Source organism: Bombina bombina, chromosome 5, assembly GCF_027579735.1.
Source record: "Bombina bombina isolate aBomBom1 chromosome 5, aBomBom1.pri, whole genome shotgun sequence".
In the NCBI taxonomy this organism is placed as follows: domain Eukaryota; kingdom Metazoa; phylum Chordata; class Amphibia; order Anura; family Bombinatoridae; genus Bombina; species Bombina bombina.
The window spans coordinates 414,804,990-414,825,346 of NC_069503.1; positions in this window are offsets into that span (position 1 = coordinate 414,804,990).

Sequence of the window (20,357 nt, forward strand, 5' to 3'; positions counted from 1 at the left end):
ACTGCATAACTTGTAATACCGGTGCTATGGAAATTCCACACAAAAATTTAATTTTATTGACTGCGGGATTGACTTGCGTTACAGGATAAAATGCTTGTGGTATAGCTATACCGACAAGACTTGTAATGGCTGCGTTATGGTTTTTACGTTGAAATGGCAATTTATTTAGCGTTAAAACAGTAAAGCAAAACTCGTAATCTAGGTAACTGTAAATTAAGCAAATAAAATGGCTAGAATAACCTGGTACTTCAGAAACACCTTATAGTTACTTCAGAAACACATTTAGAAAAACTGCACAGGACCTTAAAAACTGTTTTAATTAAATCTTCAAGGTAATACTTTATGTGGAATCTGCTGTACTATAAAAGTGATGCCTGAAGATAGTTAACTTATTTTTCTTTACAACTGCCTTGATGCTGTATACTAGCCTCAATGCAGCATAAAACTCAATGTACCAGATTAAAAGTGGAGTGGTATTTAACGCTCCCACTTGGGCACTAACTCCGCTAGAAGTAAGCTTTTTGCATGCGTCGAGTCGCACTTGTATTACAAGTTGAAAGTAAAACATTTTTGCTAGCGCGCTAAAATGATACACGAAAAAAGCTGCAGTTAGGATATCACGCATGTTAACGTATGCCCCCATGAAATTCCCTAAGTATGCGTTAACATGTTTTCATCTACTTGACTGCAAAGGGCTCCAATGTCTATATTAGATGGATTAGAAAACCAAGCACAAAAGCCATTTGATTGCTTGGAACACCAAGCAAAAAAACCCCAAAAAAACAAGTAGATTGGAAAAGAAGCCAGTGAAATAGATTTAAATTATACAAAAAAAATAATTAACATTAATTATTAATTAACATGAAGTGAAACATGCAATAAATCTGAATATGTTAAACATAAAAATATTACTCTTCTATACCTACAAATTTTATTGGCTTATCCTTTATGGCCAAGTTAATATTACTTGGCAGGGGCATTTTATGGCCTAGGCCATCAAGACCCATGCCGAGGGCGGCAGATTCGGGAAAATTAAGAGAACTGTACTTTTTGATTATATTCCATTTTTGTAAAAATCATATTTGAAGTGAAAAACTCCACTATTTGACCTTTGGCTTAGTCCACCTTAATTTTAGCAAACTTTTGGATTAGAACTCAAACAATATCTGACATGCAAACATACCCCGATAGAAGTCTAATATGTGAGGGATTTATTGCACCCACGCTATCCGACATCCAGATGTTAGCATACCCTTGACTTTTGCTTATGCACTTATATTACTTTCAACTTATATTTAACCACACAAATAAAAGTGCATTTAATTTGAGAGATGTTAGTGCCCAACAGAGTTTATATTTTTGCTGCGCGCGCAGTCAAAATAATTGACCTGGATGCAGCGAAGGTGGATTCTTTAACCACCCTGCCATTCTGGGAATCCACCTGGATGCAGCGAACGCAAACGGAACATTACAAAAACAAAAACCTAACTGCCTGCAATAAATATAAAAAAAACCTAACCTCCCGCAATAAGTATAAAAAAAACCCCCAACTTCCCGCAATAAGTATAAAAAACCCCAAAACAAATAGCCCGCAATAAGTATTAAAAAAACAATTAACCACCAACAATAAGTATTAAGAAAAAACAACTACCTAATAAAATTATTAACCCCTACGACCTAATGCATCTATTAACCACTAAACCGCCATTAACCCAGATTGCTAATTAACCAAATACATCTATTAACCCCTAAACCGCCATTAATCCACATCGCATTTAACATAATAAATCTATTAACCCCTAAACCAAACCCAACAATGCAAATAACTAATCACTAAGCCCCCAAACCTAACACCCCCTAAACTAACCCCATTACGTAAAATAAAATAATCCTAAATTACAATTGAAATATAAAACCTAACATTACTTTAAAAATAAAGAAAACTAATGGCCAGATTACGAGTTTTGCGGTAAGAGGTGTGCGTTGCTAACTTGCATGTTATTCTCAATGCTCACTTCCCTACAGCAATGGTATTACAGGTTTCCTAAACCCGGCGTTAATAGGCAAGAAGTGAGCGTAGAAAAAAATTGAGCTCCATACCACACTCCAATACCAGCGCTGCTTAAGTCAGCGGTGAGCTGGTTGTACGTGCTTGTGCACGATTTCCCCATAGACATCAATGGCGAGAGCTGGCTTAGAAAAAGTCTAACACCTGCAATAAAGCAGCATAAAGCTCCGTAACGCAGCCCATTGATTCCTATGGGGAAACAAAATTTATGTTTACACCTAACACCCTAACATGAACCCCTAATCTTACACTTATTAACCCCTAATCTGCCGCCCCCAACATCACCACCACCTACATTATACTTATTAACCCCTAATCTGCCGCTCCGGACATCGCCGCCACTATAATAAACGTATTAACCCCTAAACCGCTGCACTCTCACATTGCAAACACTAGTTAAATATTATTAACCCCTAATCTGCCGCCCCTAACATCGCCACCACCTACCTACATTTATTAACCCCTAATCTGCCACCCTCAACATCGCCACCACCTACCTACATTTATTAACCCCTAATCTGCCACCCTCAACATCGCCGCCACTATACTAAATTTATTAACCCCTAACCCTAAGTCTAACCATAACCCCAACCCCCCCTAAATTAAATATAATTAAAATAAATCTAAATAAAACTTACTATTAATAACTAAATAATTCCCATTTAAAACTAAATACTTACCTGTAAAATAAACCCTAAGCAGGCTACAATATAACTAATAGTTACATTGTATCTAGCATAGGGTTTATTTTTATTTCACAGGCAACTTTGTATTTATTTTAACTAGGTAGAATAGTTACTTAATAGTTATTAACTATTTACTAACTACCTAGCTAAAATAAATACAAATTTACCTGTAAAATAAAACCTAACCTGCCTTACAATAAAACCTAACCTAACCCTACAATTAAATAAATTCCCTAAATTAAATACAATTAACTAAATTCAATACAATTAGCTAAATTACTAATTACAGAAAATTACAAACAAATTACAAGATCTTTAAACTAATTACACCTAATCTAATAGCCCTATCAAAATAAAAAGTCCCCCCAAAACAAAAAAAAACCCTAGCCTAAACTAAACTATCAATAGCCCTTAAAAGGGCCTTTTGTGGGGCATTGCCCCAAAGAAATCAGCTCTTTTACCTGTCAAAAAAATACAAACAACCACCACAACAGTAAAACCCACCACTTACACAATCAACCCACCAAAATAAAACCCTAACTAAAAAAACCTAAGCTCCCCATTGCCCTGAAAAGAGCATTTGGATGGGCATTGGCCTTAAAAGGTCATTTAGCTCTATTGCAGCCCAAACCCCTAATCTAAAAATAAAACCACCCAATACACCCTTAAAAAATCCTAACACTAACCCCCAAAGATCCACTTACAGTTTTGAAGAGCCGACATCCATCCTCAACGAAGACTAGAGAAGTCTTCATCCAAGCCGGCAGAAGTGGTCCTCCAGGCGGGGAGAAGTCTTCACCCAGACGGCATCTTCTATCTTCATCCTTCCGACGTGGAGCAGCTCCATCTTCAAGACATCCGGCGCGGAGCATCCTCTTCAATCGACGTCTTCTTCTACAATGAAGGTTCCTTTAAATGACGTCATCCAAGATGGCGTCCCTTAGATTCCGATTGGCTGATAGAATTCTATCAGCCAATCGGAATCTAAGACGGAGCTTCTCTGCATCGGAAAAATAAAGATAGTAGATGCCGTCTGGGTGAAGACTTCTGCCCGCCTGGAGGACCACTTCTGCTGGCTTGGATGAAGACTTCTCCCGGCTTCGTTGAGGATGGATGTTGGCTCTTCAAAATTGTAAGTGGATCTTCGGGGGTTAGTGTTAGGATTTTTAAGGGTGTGTTGGGTAGGTTTTATTTTTAGATTAGGGGTTTGGGCTGCAATATAGCTGAATGCCCTTTTAAGGCCAATGCCCATCCAAATGCCCTTTTCAGGGCAATGGGAAGCTTAGGTTTTTTTAGTTAGGGTTTTATTTGAGGGGTTGGTTGTGTGGGTGGTGGGTTTTACTGTTGGGGGTGGTTGTTTATATTTTTTTTTTGATAGGTAAAAGAGCTGATTTCCTTGGGGCAATGTCCCGCAAAAGGCCCTTTTAAAGGACCAGTCAATACAGTAGATTTGCATAATCAACAAATGCATGATTAGAAGACAACGCAATAGCTTCAAATGAGTAGTAGATTTTTTAAAAATAAATTGCAAAGTTATGTCTATTTCCACTCCCCTGTATCATGTGATAGCCATCAGCCAATCACAAATGCATATACGTATATGCTGTGAACTCTTGCACATGCTCAGTAGGAGCTGGTGGCTCAAAAAGTGTAAAAATTAAAAGAATGTGCACATTTTGTTAATGGAAGTAAATTGGAAAATTGTTTAAAATTGCATGCTGTATTTGAATCATAAAGTTTAATTTTGACTTGAGTGTCCCTTTAAGGGCTATTAGTAGTTTAGTTTAGGCTAGGTTTTTTTATTTTGGGTGGGCTTTTTTTTATTTTGATAGGGCTATAAGATTAGGTGTAATTAGTTTAAAGATCTTGTAATTTGTTTTTTATTTTCTGTAATTTAGTGGGGCTTTTTGTAATTTAGCTAATTGTATTGAATTTAGTTAATTGTATATAATTTAGGGAATTTATTTAATTGTAGGGTTAGGTTAGGTATTAGTGTAAGACAGGTTAGGTTTTATTTTACAGGTCAATTTGTATTTATTTTAGCTAGGTAGTTATTAAATAGTTAATAACTATTTAGTAACTATTCTACCTAGTTAAAATAAATACAAACTTGCCTGTAAAATAAAAATAAACACTAAGCTAGATACAATGTAACTATTAGTTATATTGTAGGAGAAATAAAAAACAGAGGGGCGCCTCATGTGTGGTATAGTTTGATTGAAGACATAAGAAAAAGCAACAGAATAGCCAAATGAGTACTCACATACTCCACGAGCACACTCATGTGCTGGTAGGGGCAGGCTGTAGATTTAGATGGGTGTGACAGCTCACCCGTTCAAGGATACTTCCAATACTGTAGTTATACTCCCAAAGCACACCAATGTGCTGGTAGATACAGGCTGCAGATTCAGGCAGGTGTGGCAGCTCACCCAAACAAACGATCTTTTGGTATTGATGCAGTGAAAACAAAGGCAGGTTTAATGCTTCTCAGTATCTGTGCACTTAGTAGTGATTGCAGGCAGATGGTAGGAAATGAGATCCACTCCAAAAGTAAAAATTTGCAAATATTTATTAAAAACAAAAATTTAAAAACAACACCAAGGTTGTTATACAAAGTGGATTACAGGATCACCCAGTTGGCCCCAATGATTGCAACGCGTTTCTCGGTTGGCAAACCGTTTCATCAGGCATATCATAATCATTCCTACCTCTGCCTTTTATACCCTAAAAACAAACAATTGTGTCCATTCTAAGGGGTGTGTTCCTAATTGATTCTCACCTGTGTGAGCTATCAGGTGTCTCTGAGGCTAATTGGTTGTTCACTAGAAAAAATATACTTTGCAACTAAAAAATTGACTTTGCAAAATAAAAAATTTAAATATTCACCCTTTTGTGTATACCAAGTTGTGCATTCATGTGTTACATGTAGAAGAAAAGAAAGAAAGAAAAAATGTGTAGTGAAATAATAAATATATTCCAGTTATGTTACCAATCAATAATATGGCAATCCCTTTTCAGCTAATGCACACAGAAAAATCACAAAGGGCAGTTGCATAAAAGGCTGCTGTCTATGTGTGTTTTTTTTGGCATTTTTATTTCAATAACAAACTGAATATAAACTTCTTAGTATGTTATAATATTTTTAGTAGGTTGGACAGCAAATGCGCGATCTTGTCCTATTGTGGGATATAGAACGTGAGCAGTTTAGTCAGAAGTCTTTAAATAGTCACTTGTGCAGCCGAGTGAAAAAAAAAAAAAAAAAAAAAACAGTGGAAGTAGAACTGTGATAATACTGTAAGTAGTGTCTTCTGTAGAGTCAGTGCCCTAAAAAGGTGACATTAATATTAATATATGACCATTGATATGGGCCTAAAAGAAAAAAGATGAAAAGAAAAAAAAATAAGAGCAAATCCTACGTGTGTGTGTCTATGTGCTAAACAAAGCCAATTTTGCTCAGAACTGCAAAAAAACACAGTTCTACACTCCACTACATTCTTTTGAAGATTATAGAATGTAGTGTAATGTAAGTTATGATTACAAAGGCCCTAATGGAGGGTCACTAATATATTAAGACTAATTGATGGATAGAGAATAGTGCTATTTGGATCTATGGATAGAGAATAGTGCTATTGGGAGTATAACTACAGTATTGGAAGTATCTTTGAACGGGTGAGCTGTCACACCCATCTAAATCTACAGCCAGCCCCTACCAGCACATGAGTGTGCTCGTGGAGTATGTGAGTACTCATTTGGCTATTCTGTTGCTTTTTCTTATGTCTGCAATCAGACTGTACCACACATGAGGCGCCCCTCTGTTTTTTATTTCTCTTAGTTCTTGCCTGGATCATCCGGTTGAGAGGAGGCAGCCGCCGCTCAGCTATCAACTTATTTGTAAAAAGAGACATTTTCTTTCCTGTATACTCCAAAAGGGATTTATATAACTTATATTGATATATTGTTCACCTCATAAGATAACATTAGTTTGTTTTTAAGTTTTAAATTGTCTTTAAGGGTTATCAATAACTACCATCTGAATTGTATACCATTCTGCGCCCCCTCCACTGTGATTTTATCACGTATTAGATTTTTTTAGTTATATTGTAGATAGCTTAGGGTTTATTTTACAGGTAATTATTTAGTTTTAAATAGGAATTATTCAGGTAATGATTGTAATTTTTATTTAGATTTATTTTAATTATATTTAAGTTAGGGGGTGTTAGGGTTAGGTTTAGACTTAGATTTAGGGGTTAATAAATATAGTATAGTGGCGGCGACATTGGGGGCAGCAGATTAGGGGTTAATAAATGTAGGTAGGTGGCGGCGGCGATGTTAGGGGTGGCAGATTAGGGGTTAATAAAATGTAATTAGTGTTTGCGAGGTGGGAGTGCGGCAGTTTAGGGGTTAATGTTTATTCTAGTGGCGGGGATTTCAGGAGTGGCAGATTAGGGGTTTATTATTTTCTTTTAGTGTTTGTGATGTGGGAGGGCCTCGGTTTAGGGGTTAATAGGTAGTTTATGGGTATTAGTGTACTTTTTAGCACTTTAGTTAGGAGTTTAATGCTACAGCTTTGTAGTGTAAAACTCATAACTACTGACTTTAGAATGCGTTACAAATCTTGACAGGATAGGATGTACCGCTCACTTTTTGGCCTCCCAGGACAAGCTTGTAATACCGGCGCTATGGAAGACTATATGCAATTTGCGTAAATTGATTTGCGGTAAGGCCAAAAAAGTGTGAGGTGCCCCTAAATTTGCAAGACTCGTAATGCCAGCGGTAGTGAAAAAACAGCATTATAACCTGATAATGCTGCTGTTTCACTATAATGCAAAACTCGTAATTTAGCCGTTAGTTTAAACTAATCTAATATTACAGAAAAAAAAATAATAATAATAAACCACATTATCCAAAATATTTTTTTTAAAACCTAATCCCTATGAAAATAAAAAAGCCCACCTAAAATAAAAACATCCCCAATTCTAAGAATAAAATACTAATAGCCGTTAAAAGGACTTTTTGTAGGACATTGCCCTAAATAAATCAGCTCTTTTATATTAAAAATAAACTAAGTCCCCCTATCAGTAAACCCCCCCAACCCACCAAACCGCCCAAAATAAAAAAAACTAACACTAAAAAAAAACTAAACTACCCATTGCCCCAAAATGGGCATTTGTATGGGCATTGCCCTTAAAAGGGCATTCAGCTCTTTTATTGCCCTTAAAAGTGCATTCAGCTCTTTTACAGCACCCAAATCCCTAATATTAAAAAATAAAAAAATAAAAAAAAAAATAGAAAAAAACCTAACACTAAGCCCCAAATAGATACTCACCTTTCATGAAGTTCAGCAGAGAAGGTCTTCTTCCAGGCGGGTCCATCATCTTCTATCTTCATCCACAGCAATGGAGACGCAGAGCGCTCTTCCCAGATGTGGCGATCCTCATCGGCAGTCCTCGGCGGCGGCGTGGAGGTTCCTCTTCATGCGATCGTCTGCCGCACGCTAAAGATTGAATGCAAGGTACCCAATATTTATTGGGGTATCTTGCATTCCTATTGGCTGATATTTTAAAATCAGTCAATAGTATGAGAGCTAATGAAATCTTATTGGCTGATTTGAACATCCAATAGGATTTCAGTAGCTCTAATCTTATCAGCTTATTTAAAAATTTCAGCCAATAGAAATGCAAGGTACCCCAAATTGATTGCTGTACCTTGCATTCAATCTTCAGTCTATGATAAACATCGGATGAAGTGGAGCCTCCATGCCGCTGAGGAACCACTCCGCCACCGATGACTGCTGCCGAGAACCGCCACCATTGAGGACCACCGCTGAGGATCTAGTCATCAGGAACACAGCTCTGCACCTCCTCTCCGTGCCGCCTTCACTCCGGATGAAAATAGAAGATGATGGATCCGTCTGGAAGAAGACCTTCTCGGCCCAACTTCCGGAACAGTGAGTACCTATTTGGGGCTTAGGTTTAGACTTTTTTATTTTAATTTTTGGGGTGTTTTTTTTTTAGATTAGAGATTTTTTGTGCTTGAAAAAGAGCTGTTTGCCCTTTAAAGGCAGTAAAAGAGCTGCCCATACAAATGCCCCTTTAGGGGCAATGGGTAGTTTAGTTTTTTTAGTGTTATTTTTTTTTATTTGGGGGGTTTGGTGGGTGGGGTTTTTTTACTGTTAGGGGGGATTTAGTATTTTTTAATTTTTTAGAGGTAAAAGAGCTATTTAGCTTAGGGCAATGCCCTACAAAAGGCCCTTTTAAGGGCTATTGGTAGTTTAGTATTAGATTAGGGGGTGTTTTTATTTTGGTGGTATTTTTTATTTTTATAGGGGTATTAGTGTAGGTTTAAATTTTTTATTTTGGATTCCTTTTTTTTCTGTTAAGCTTGGGGGGGTTTATAGCTTTTAAACATAGGCTGCCCTCTGGGCAGGCTTATCCCATAGTATTCAATAAAGTTATACTGTCTAAAATACTTTAAAAATAAAATATATCCATAAATACAACAATAAAATATATACAGTAAAATCCCTGAAATGCCCTATACATTAAAGTAACATAGAATTACCAATTATGGCCTAGATTTTAAGGGTGATCTATCAATATTGCAGGACCTTTCTCAGAGTAGCACATGATCTTGTATTACTGTACAGTTTAATTGGTTCTCTTTGCTACTCTGTCTGCCAAAGTTGGTTTAGTAATTATATGTCAAAATTCCTGCCACATATTAATGTGTGATATAATTTAGTCTAAGCCTCCCCAAAATATCCAAAAAAATCTCTATTTTTTAGTTTCATAAGCACAATAGTTATGTCAGGCACAAAAAAAATCTAATTTGTGAAAAGAAAAGTAATTTACAACTGACAGAATAGGCATATAATTAAACCCATTTCTGTTGAGTAATTTGCTCTTGTGTCATGTATTTGCATCAGATGCTTAAAACAGGAACTCTTCTGTTTTCAGCTTTTTCATGAACCATTGCACATGTTATTCTTGCTTTTGAGTAGCATTTGTTTTATTTTTAAAATTGTACCCTTTTATCAAATGCTGACATATTCTTTTAAAAGCAGGACAATTTCTTTAAAACCGTAAAAATAACTAAATAGGCAGTGTAAACTAAATAAGTCATAGAAAACTAACAGCTATATCAAAAAGTATTAGTGGCCTCTAGGATGTTATACTGGGAGATGTTTTAAGAGTCTGTGTTATTACTACTGTTTTACATTTACTATATGGCCAACATTATGTGGACACCTGACGACTATCACATTTATATAAGTGTCTTGGACATCCCATTCTAAAACCATAAACATTAATATGGTGAGGGCACTACTTTGTAGCAGTAACAGTCACCACTGGCATGACTTTACATAAGATTTGCGAGTGTGTCTGTGCCCATTCAGCTTAAAGAGCATTTGTGAAGTTAGGCACTGATGGTGGATGAGAAGGTCTGGCTCACAGCCAAAGTTCCAATTCATTCCAGAAGTGTTCAATGTGGTTGCAGTAAGGGTTCTGTGCAGACCACTCAAGTTCCTACCCGGAAAACTTGCTAAACCATGTCTTCATGGACCTTATTTTGTGCACAGGGCACAGTAATTCTGGAACAGAAAAGGGCCTTCTTCAAACCATGGCCATACATTTGAAAGCACTCAATTGTCTAAAATGTCTTAAGATCCTGTGTTGTCAAGCTACTGGAGAATTGTTCTTGGACGTTTATTAAATACATGTAAAGTTGTCAGGATTCCAGTCCACCTTTTCCTTCTCACCTGGGAATTCTTACTCAGTCTTGTCACTCCCCTATTTAAGTGATCAATGCACCTTAAACAGGTGCTTAGTTATTTTGCTCTCTAGTTGAAGCTACGCCTGTCCTGTGTCTTGCTAGACTCACAACGTATTTTGGAATTACTACTACTTTTCTATCTCCAGGGATTCCCTGTGTACTCTTGCTATCATCTACATCTAAGGAAGTTTCCTACAACTTTAGCAGCTGAGCTCTGTCAGGATTGCGATTGCTAACCGCAACTTGTTCTGACCTCCGCTCCCACAAGTATCAAGATAAAGTATCAGCTCCTCACCTCATCTAAAGAAGATACCTTTTTATTGGGTTAATCCTCCTATCTCCGGCTATACAACAAGGCAGCACAGAGGTTTTCGGCTGAAGCATTCTGGTCACGGAACTTAGACATGCCTCCTTAAACCGACATATTAGTCCAGCATCTGAAGTGATACATCCTCACAATAGCAACCAGGTTTGCAGTTGAGATCCTAACAGTAATCACTTGTGACATATTGTGACATAAAAACTAAGCCTCCGAGTGGATCCAGCAGACCTGCCTGACTCTTTAGAAGCAATAATGAAGTTAACCATGCAGATAGATAGAAGACTACGTGGGAGAAAACTAGAATGTCATTATGTTGACGTAGGATATAAAAAACCTGGCATACCTACTCAACATCCATCACAACCTAGTCCGTCATCAACTTCAACTGCTCCCGATGCCATGGAGATTGGGTTCATTCAAGGACCCTTAACCACAGAAGAACGTCTCAGATGCAAAAACAAGGGGTTGTGCATGTACCTCGGCAAACCAGCTCACACTGTCAGAGATTGCCCTATCCTTGAGAAGAACAAAACTAGTAAGTCCCCTTTCTATTTGACTTTTCTCATTGTGCACGATAAACCATTCACTGTACCATGTTTCTCTTGTTACAGTGGGAACGAAAACCCTGACGAAAGGAGCTATCGTTGATACTGGGGCACAAGGAAATTATATAGATAAATCACTTGTTATCTTCAATAAAATCCCACTGATTAAAAAAAATACTCCTGTTTGTATTCATGTAGTTTATGGGTCTGAGATCTCTTCAGGGCCAATCACTCACCACATAATACCTTTGTTAGTGACAACTTCAACTTCTCACCAAGAATACATTTGTTTTGACGTTATTCTTTCGCCCCTCTTCCCGATTGTTCTAGGGTTACAGTGGCTCCAGTTGCATGAACCCACTGTAGTTTGGAAGACCCTACAAATCAAGTTAGATTCACCCTACTGTCACCAGACTTGCTACAGTCACACTCCTTTGTTGCAGTTCTCAGAACTACAGCATGAGCACCCTTCCATTCCACACATTTACTCCAACTTTACAGAAGTATTAAGTAAGAAAGATACTGAGAGTTTGCCACCTCATCGCTCATATGATTGTCCGATAGACCCCAAACCAGGTACCTCTCCACCATGTGGACACCTCTACCCTCTCTGTCAACCGGAGCTGGACCATTTAAAGAAATATCTGGAAGAAAACCTGAGGAAAGGCTTCATTCATCCTTATGTATCTTCCGCAGGAGCCAGTATATTCTTTGTCAAGAACAAGGACCAATCCCTACGACTAATCATTGATTATAAGGCATTGAACAAAATAACTATGAAGAACAGATACCCACTGCCGCTGATCCCTGAATTGATTGAAAGACTTCAACATGCCAAGATTTTCACTAAACTGGATTTAAGGGGTGCTTATAATTTGATTCGCATCTGAGAGGGAGATGAATGGCTCACCGCTTTCAGGACTAGGTATGGATTATACGAGTACCTAGTTATGCCCTTCGGATTAACAAATGCTCCTGCCACATTCCAGTTCTTTATCAACAATATATTCTGAGATTTACTAGCATCTGTGTAGTCGTTTACCTGGACGACATCTTAATTTACTCTACCAATTTAGAGGAACACATAAAACATGTAAATTGGGTTTTGTCCACCGGCTCTATGCTAAACCTGAAAAATGTCTTTCCATACAGAAGAGATCTCTTTCCTTGGATATTCCATCAGTCCAAGAGGGATGAACATGCAGCAAGACAAGGTAGATGCAATTACACTGTGGCCTCAACCTACAACCAGAAAGCAGTTACAGCGCTTCTTAGGATTCAGTAACTACTATAGGAAATTCATAAAGAACTACTCCAACATAGCTAAACCAATTACAAAACTCACCAGTTCCAGCATTCCTTTCCGCTGGAACAGTCAGGCTAGTGATGCCTTCCGATTCCTAAAGAAATCTTTTTCAACAGCCCCCATCTTACATTTCTCAGATGCCATGCTTCAATACATCCTAGAAGTGGACTCTTTGGACTACGCTTTGGGAGCAGTACTTTCCCAACAAAAAAGTTTCAACGAGCCTCTCCACCCGATCACCTTCTATTCAAAAACTATGTCCGCTCCAGAGATGAATTATCCCATTGGGGAGAAAGAACTCCTGGCCATCAAAAGGGCTTTTGAACATTGGAGGCATCTGTTAGAAGGGACTGATCTACCTATTATCATCTATACTGACCACCGAAACCTAGAATTCCTACAAAAAATCAAAAACTTATCAGGTAGACAAGTGAGATGGAGCCTCTACTTCAGTCGGTTCAATTATCAGATCATCTACCGCCTGGGTTCTCGGAATGGAAAGGCAGATGCCTTATCCCAAATAGAAGAAAGACCTTCAAAAGACCTCTCTCCTACCTCAATCATACCCCCCGAAAGATTTCTTGGATTGGTACCTGTCTCAACTAAAGACTTACAAACAGCTCTTAGCACTGACAAGGATATACCACAAAGTCTCCTCACCTTAGAAAATGATTTATATTACTATGAAACCGAGTTATATATCCCAGAATCACTCAGACTCAACTTGATCCAACAACACCATGACCCTCCGATTTTAGGCCATCCAGGCATTCACAGAACGTCTGAACTACTCAAAAGAGAATACTGGTGGCCAAAGATGGTATCTAGTGTAAAGGATTATATCAGAAGTTGCACTGTGTGCATAACTTCAAAGGCAGAAAAGAAACCACCCTATGGGTTATTGATGCCTATGACCATTCCAGAGAAACCATGGACCCATTTAGGAATGGACTTCATTGTTGAATTGCCAGTAAGCTCGGGAAAAAAGACAATTTTAGTGGTAACAGACCTCCTAACAAAGATGGCTCACTTCATTCCTTTCCATAAGCTACCCACCTCTGTTGAGACTGCCCAACTATTCTTGGATTCCATTGTGAGAATCCACGGTCTTCCCTCAATCCTACCAACAGATAGGGGTAGTCAATTCACTTCCCGTTTCTGAAAGCATCTCATTGAAAGTCTACAAATCGACCACCGCTTATCTACCTCTTACCACCCCCAAACCAATGGCCAATCAGAAAGACTGAACCAGTGGCTAGAGCAATACTAGCCGTGTCATTGTGCTTACCATCAACATGACTGGATGAGTTTCCTATCAATGGCAGAATTCGCCTACAATAATACACTGAATACATCCTCCAACATGACCCCCTTCTATGCTAATTTTGCTTACCACCCAAGGTTCTCTTTTAGCTATACAGATTCCATAAACACACCCAGTGTCGATGAACTTACCCAAAAACTCACTGAAAATTTTCAGTTATTACGGAAAAACATACAACATGCTCAAGCAATACAAAAACGTTATTATGACCTTCGGAGAAGGCCAGCACCTCAGTATGCAATTGGTGATAAATTATGGCTTTCCACCAAGTACCTACGACTGCAAATACCTAGCAAAAAGTTAGCTGGTTTCTTCATTGGTCCATTCTCCATCCTCTGCATCATAAACAACAATGCAGTCGTACTCGATCTGCCACCATCTCTCAAAATACACCCTTCATTTCATGTCTCGTTGTTGAAACCCTCTACTGTTTCTGAGCACCAAAATGTAATACTACCCCCTATACCCACGCTCTTAGAGGATGAGTCTTACGAAATCATAGACCTTCTGGATTCCAGACTCCTAGACGGAGAGCTCCAATACTTAGTTTGTTGGAAAGGGTACTCACCTGAGGATGACAGCTGGGAACCCTATACTAACATTAATGCCCCGAGACTGGTCTCACGTTTCCATAGGCTTTACCCCCATAGACCCAAACACCAAGCCGAGGGTTGGCTTGCTTGAGGGGGGGGATCTGTCAGGATTCTTGTCGACCTTTTCCTTCTCACCTGGGAATTCTTACTCAGTCTTGTCACTCCCCTATTTAAGTGATCAATGCACCTTAAACAGGTGCTTAGTTATTTTGCTCTCTAGCTGAAGCTACACCTGTCCTGTGTCTTGCTAGACTCAGAACGTATTTTGGAATTACTACTACTATTCTATCTCCAGGGATTCCCTGTATACTCTTGCTATCATCTACATCTAAGGAAGTTTCCTACAAATTTAGTAGCTGAGCTCTGTCAGGATTGCAATTGCTAACCTCAACTTGTTCTGACCTCCGCTCCCACAAGTATCAAGATCAAGTATCAGCTCCTCACCTCGTCTCAGGAAGATATCTTTTTATTGGGTTAATCCTCCTATCTCCGGTTATACAACAAGGCAACACTAAGGTTTTTGGCTGAAGCGTTCCGGTCATGGAACATAGACACCCCTCCTCCAACCGAACTCTCAGGCCATTCGTAGGTGGCTCACACACCCACTCCTCCGAAGCCGCACACAGCATAGGAGCTGTATCTCATGGCCTTCCACGCAGAGCTAACAACATCAAAGCCTGAACTCTGCAGCGGTCTCATCCGCTCCTGCACTGTAACTGCTCAAAGCACTATCAGCCTCACACCCTACTCGCATACTAAAGAGCACAGACCGCTAACCTGATTACATTTGTTTACTGCTCGTAGCAGTTCTTACAACAGACTTTCATCTACAACCTGTTATTTATAGCAGGGAAATCTCACCTGTATAAATAGCCTTTCACTGCTCTATAAGGACTTCCTTTGTTCTGACAACAGTAGCAGCATACCCACATATGCTAACTCTGCAGAATTGCTGCGTTATATTAACTTGCAACCTCTAAATAAATTGTTGCAAATTACAATTAATATTAATTTATCAAATTCACTAAAGTAACTCTGGGCTTATACACATATTAGTCCAGCATCTGAAGTGATACATCCTCACAATAGCAACCAGGTTTGCAGTTGAGATCCTAACAGTAATCATTTGTGACAGATCGTGACAAAAGTTAATGCAGAATACTCCCTGTAATGCTGTATTGATTGATAACCTTTCAATATACACTTCTGCATCATGTGTAACATTTTATTATAGTTTCACATAGAAAAGTTAGTATTTTTAAAAAGGTCATATTATTTAGCATCTATAATATATAATTATTTTAATATTTTATGGATAAAACAACTTTTTTTTCTCCATTTAAAAATTATAGAATTTATAGCTGGAAAAATATTACTTACTTCTGTTGCAAAGGTTGATTGTAATTGCTAAATATGAATTCCCAAAATATGTTTTTTTTTCAATCCAATCTGTATCCAAATAAAAAATCAATAACATTTTTAGGGCATTATCAATATCAATTAAATCAATTATCAGCATATGACATCCAAATGAGAGTTAAAATAAAAATATTATATATATAACGCACGCCGGTATAGCGTGACCTCAGACTGTGAAACATAAAAATGTCACAAAACACATACGCCTAGATTTAGAGTTTTGCGGCCGAAGGGGTGCGTTAGCTACGCGTCTTTTTTTTTCTAGCACTGCTTCTAAACAACGCTGGTATTTAGAGTTCTCTGAAGGGCTGCGTTAGGCTCCAAAAAGGGAGCGTAAAGGCATATTTACCGCCACTTCAACTCTCAATACCAGCGTTGCTTACGGTAGCGGCTAGCTGGAAAAACGTGCTTGTGCACGATTCCCCCATAGGAAACAATGGGGCAGTTTGGGCTGAAAAAAACCTAACACCTGCAAAAATGCAGCGTTCAGCTCCTAACGCAGCCCCATTGTTTCCTATGGGGAAACAGTTTCTAAGTCTGCACCTAACACCCTAACATGAACCCCGAGTCTAAACACCCCTAACCTTACACTTATTAACCCCTAATCTGCCGACAACGCTATCGCTGACACCTGCATTACACAATTAACCCCTAATCTGCCGCTCCGGATACCGCCGCAACCTACATTATCCCTATGTACCCCTAATCTGCTGCCCCTAACATCGTCGACACCTATATTATATTTATTAACCCCTAATCTGCCCCCCAAACATCACCGCTACCTTATCTACACTTATTAACCCCTAATATGCCGACCGTACCTCGCTGCTACTCTAATAAAGTTATTAACCCCTAAAGCTAAGTCTAACCCTAACACCCCCCTAAGTTAAATATAATTTTAATCTAACTAAATAAATTAAATATTATTAACTAAAGTATTCCTATTTAAAGCTAAATACTTACCTGTAAAATAAACCCTAATATAGCTACAATATAACAAATAATTATATTGTAGCTATTTTAGGGTTTATTTTTATTTTACAGGCAACGTTGTATTTATTTTAACTAGGTACAATAGCTATTAAATAGTTATTAACTATTTAATAGCTGCATAGTTAAAATAAGTACAAAATCACCTGTAAAATAAATCCTAACCTAAGTTACAATTAAACCTAACACTACACTATCAATAAATAAATTAAATAAATTAACTACAAGTACCTACAATTAAATACAATTAAATAAACTAAACTAAATTACAAAAAAAACAAACACTAAATTACAAAAAATAAAAGAAGATTACAAGAATATTAGGCTAATTACACCTACTCTAAGCCCCCTAATAAAATAAAAACGCCCCCCAAAATAATAAAGGTCCCTACCCTATTCTAAATTAAAAAGTAACCAGCTCTTTTACCAGCCCTTAAAAGGGCTTTTTGCGGGGCATGCCCCAAAGTAATCAGCCAATCAGATTGAGCTTGCATTCTATTGGCTGATCGGAACAGCCAATAGAATGTGAGCTCAATCTGATTGGCTGATTGGATCAGCCAATTGGATTGAACTTGAATCTGATCAGATTTTTCCTACCTTAATTCCGATTGGCTGATAGAATCCTATAAGCCAATCGGATTTCAAGGGACAACATCTTGGATGACGTCATTTAAAGGAACCTTCATTCGGCGAGTAGGCGTCGGTGAAGAAGGTTGGATCCTCGTCGGCTCATCTGAAGATGGCTCCGCTCCGGATGGATGAAGATAGAAGATGCCGCTTGGATGAAGATGTTTGCCGGTCCGGATGTCCTCTTCTGCCCGGATGTCCTCTTTTGGTCCATCGGTGCCCGGCTGGGTGAACACGACTCAAGGTAGGGAGATCTTCAGGGGGGTAGTGTTAGGTTTATTTAAGGGGGGTTTGGGTTAGAGTAGGGGTATGTGGGTGGTGGGTTGTAATGTTGGGGGATGGTATTGTGGTTTTTTTTACAGGCAAAAGAGCTGATTACTTTGGGGCATGCCCCGCAAAAAGCCCTTTTAAGGGCTGGTAAAAGAGCTGGTTACTTTTTAATTTAGAATAGGGTAGGGACCTTTATTATTTTGGGGAGCTTTTTTATTTTATTAGGGGGCTTAGAGTAGGTGTAATTAGCCTAATAGTCTTGTATCTTTTTTATTTTTTGTAATTTAGTGTTTGTTTTTCTTTGTAATTTAGTTTAGTTTATTTAATTGTATTTAATTGTAGGTACTTGTAGTTAATTTATTTAATTTATTTATTGATAGTGTAGTGTTAGGTTTAATTGTAACTTAGGTTAGGATTTATTTTACAGGTCATTTTTTACTTATTTTAACTAGGTAGCTATTAAATAGTTAATAATTATTTAATAGCTATTGTACCTAGTTAAAATAAATACAAAGTTGCCTGTAAAATAAAAATAAACCCTAAAATAGCTACAATATAATTATTCGTTATATTGTAGCTATATTAGGGTTTATTTTACAGGTAAGTATTTAGCTTCAAATAGGAATACTTTAGTTAATAATATTTAATTTATTTTGTTAGATTAAAATTATATTTAATTTAGGGGGTGTTAGGGTTAGGGTTAGACTTAGCTTTAGGGGTTAATACATTTATTATAGTAGCGGCGAGGTCTGGTCAGCAGATTAGGGGTTAATACTTGAAGTTAGGTTGCGGCGATGTTAGGGAGGGCAGATTAGGGGTTAATAATATTTATTATAGTGTTTGCAAGGCGGGAGTGTGGCGGTTTAGGGGTTAATAACTTTATTAGAGTATCGTTGAGGTCCGGTCGGCAGATTAGAGGTTAATAAGTGTAGGTAGGTAGCAGCAACGTTGGGGGGGGGCAAATTAGGGGTTAATATTATGTAGGTGTCGGCGATGTTAGGGGCAGCAGATTAGGGGTTCATAGGGATAATGTAGGTGGCGGCGGTGTGCGGTCAGCAGATTAGTGGTTAAAATTCGTTATTATAGTGGCGGCGATGTGGGGGGCCTCGGTTTAGGGGTACATAGGTAGTTTATGGGTGTTAGTGTACTTTAGAGCACAGTAGTTAAGAGCTTTATAAACCGGTGTTAGCCCAGAAAGCTCTTAACTACTGACTTTTTTCTGCGGCTGGAGTCTTGTCAGTAGAGGGTCTACTGCTCACTTCATCCAAGACTCTAAATACCGGCGTTAGGAAGATCCCATTGAAAAGATAGGATACGCAATTGGGGTAAGGGGATCTGCTTTTGACGGCTACCGCAGAACTCTAAATCTAGGCGATAAAAAATACATTACATAGTACACTTAAACTTATAATAACATTATCTAACAAAAATATTTAAAAAAAGTATTACAAGAGCTCAAAGATATGAGTTCTCAGGTGTTTGAAAAAGAAAAGACAGACAAAGGGCTTTAACAAAGAGATACATACTTATACCTGTCTATATATAGAAATATATACAAGTATCTCATAAAAGTGAGTACACCCCTCACATTTTTGTAAATATTTTATTATATTTTTTTTATGTGACAACACTGAAGAAATGACACTTTGCTACAATATAAAGTAGTGAGTGTACAGCTTGTATAACAGTGTAAATTTGCTGTCCCCTCAAAATAACTAAACACACAGAAATTAATATCTAAACCATTGGCAACAACAGTGGGTACACCCCTAAGTGGAAATATCCAAATTGGGCCCAATTAGCCATTTTCCCTCCCCGGTGTCATGTGACTCGTTAGTGTTACAAGGTCTCAGGTGTGAATGGGGAGCAGGTGTTAAATTTCGTGTTATCACTCTCACACTCTCTAGTACTGATCACTGGAAGTTCAACATGGCACCTCATGGCAAATAATTCTCTGAGGATCTAAAAAAAAGGAATTGTTGCCCTACATAAAGATGGCCTAGGCTATATGAATATCAATGGGTAAAAAATGGTATGAAATATGTTTAACTTATGAATTGTAACCCCTTATTAAATATTGTATTGTACATTGGTTATATATAATATTAAGTTCTGAATTGTTAGAGTACATTAAGTTATATATATATATATTGTATGAATGTTTTTAAAGTCTAACTGTTGAGCAAAGTGTAGCGCTGTAAGTTAGAAATGTAAACATCAATATACTAATATTATCTTTACTCTAACCATTCCTCTGTAACATAAATTCTATCTTATTCTCTTAGTATAATTTGTAATTCCCACTATAGCGTGTTATCATTTATATTTTTGTACATAAGGTACTCAAATCTGCAAATCTATAATTGTTATTTTACAAAATGGAATGTGATATTTATGCTCCTTTTATATGGAATGGCTTAAAAATGTTGGTAAT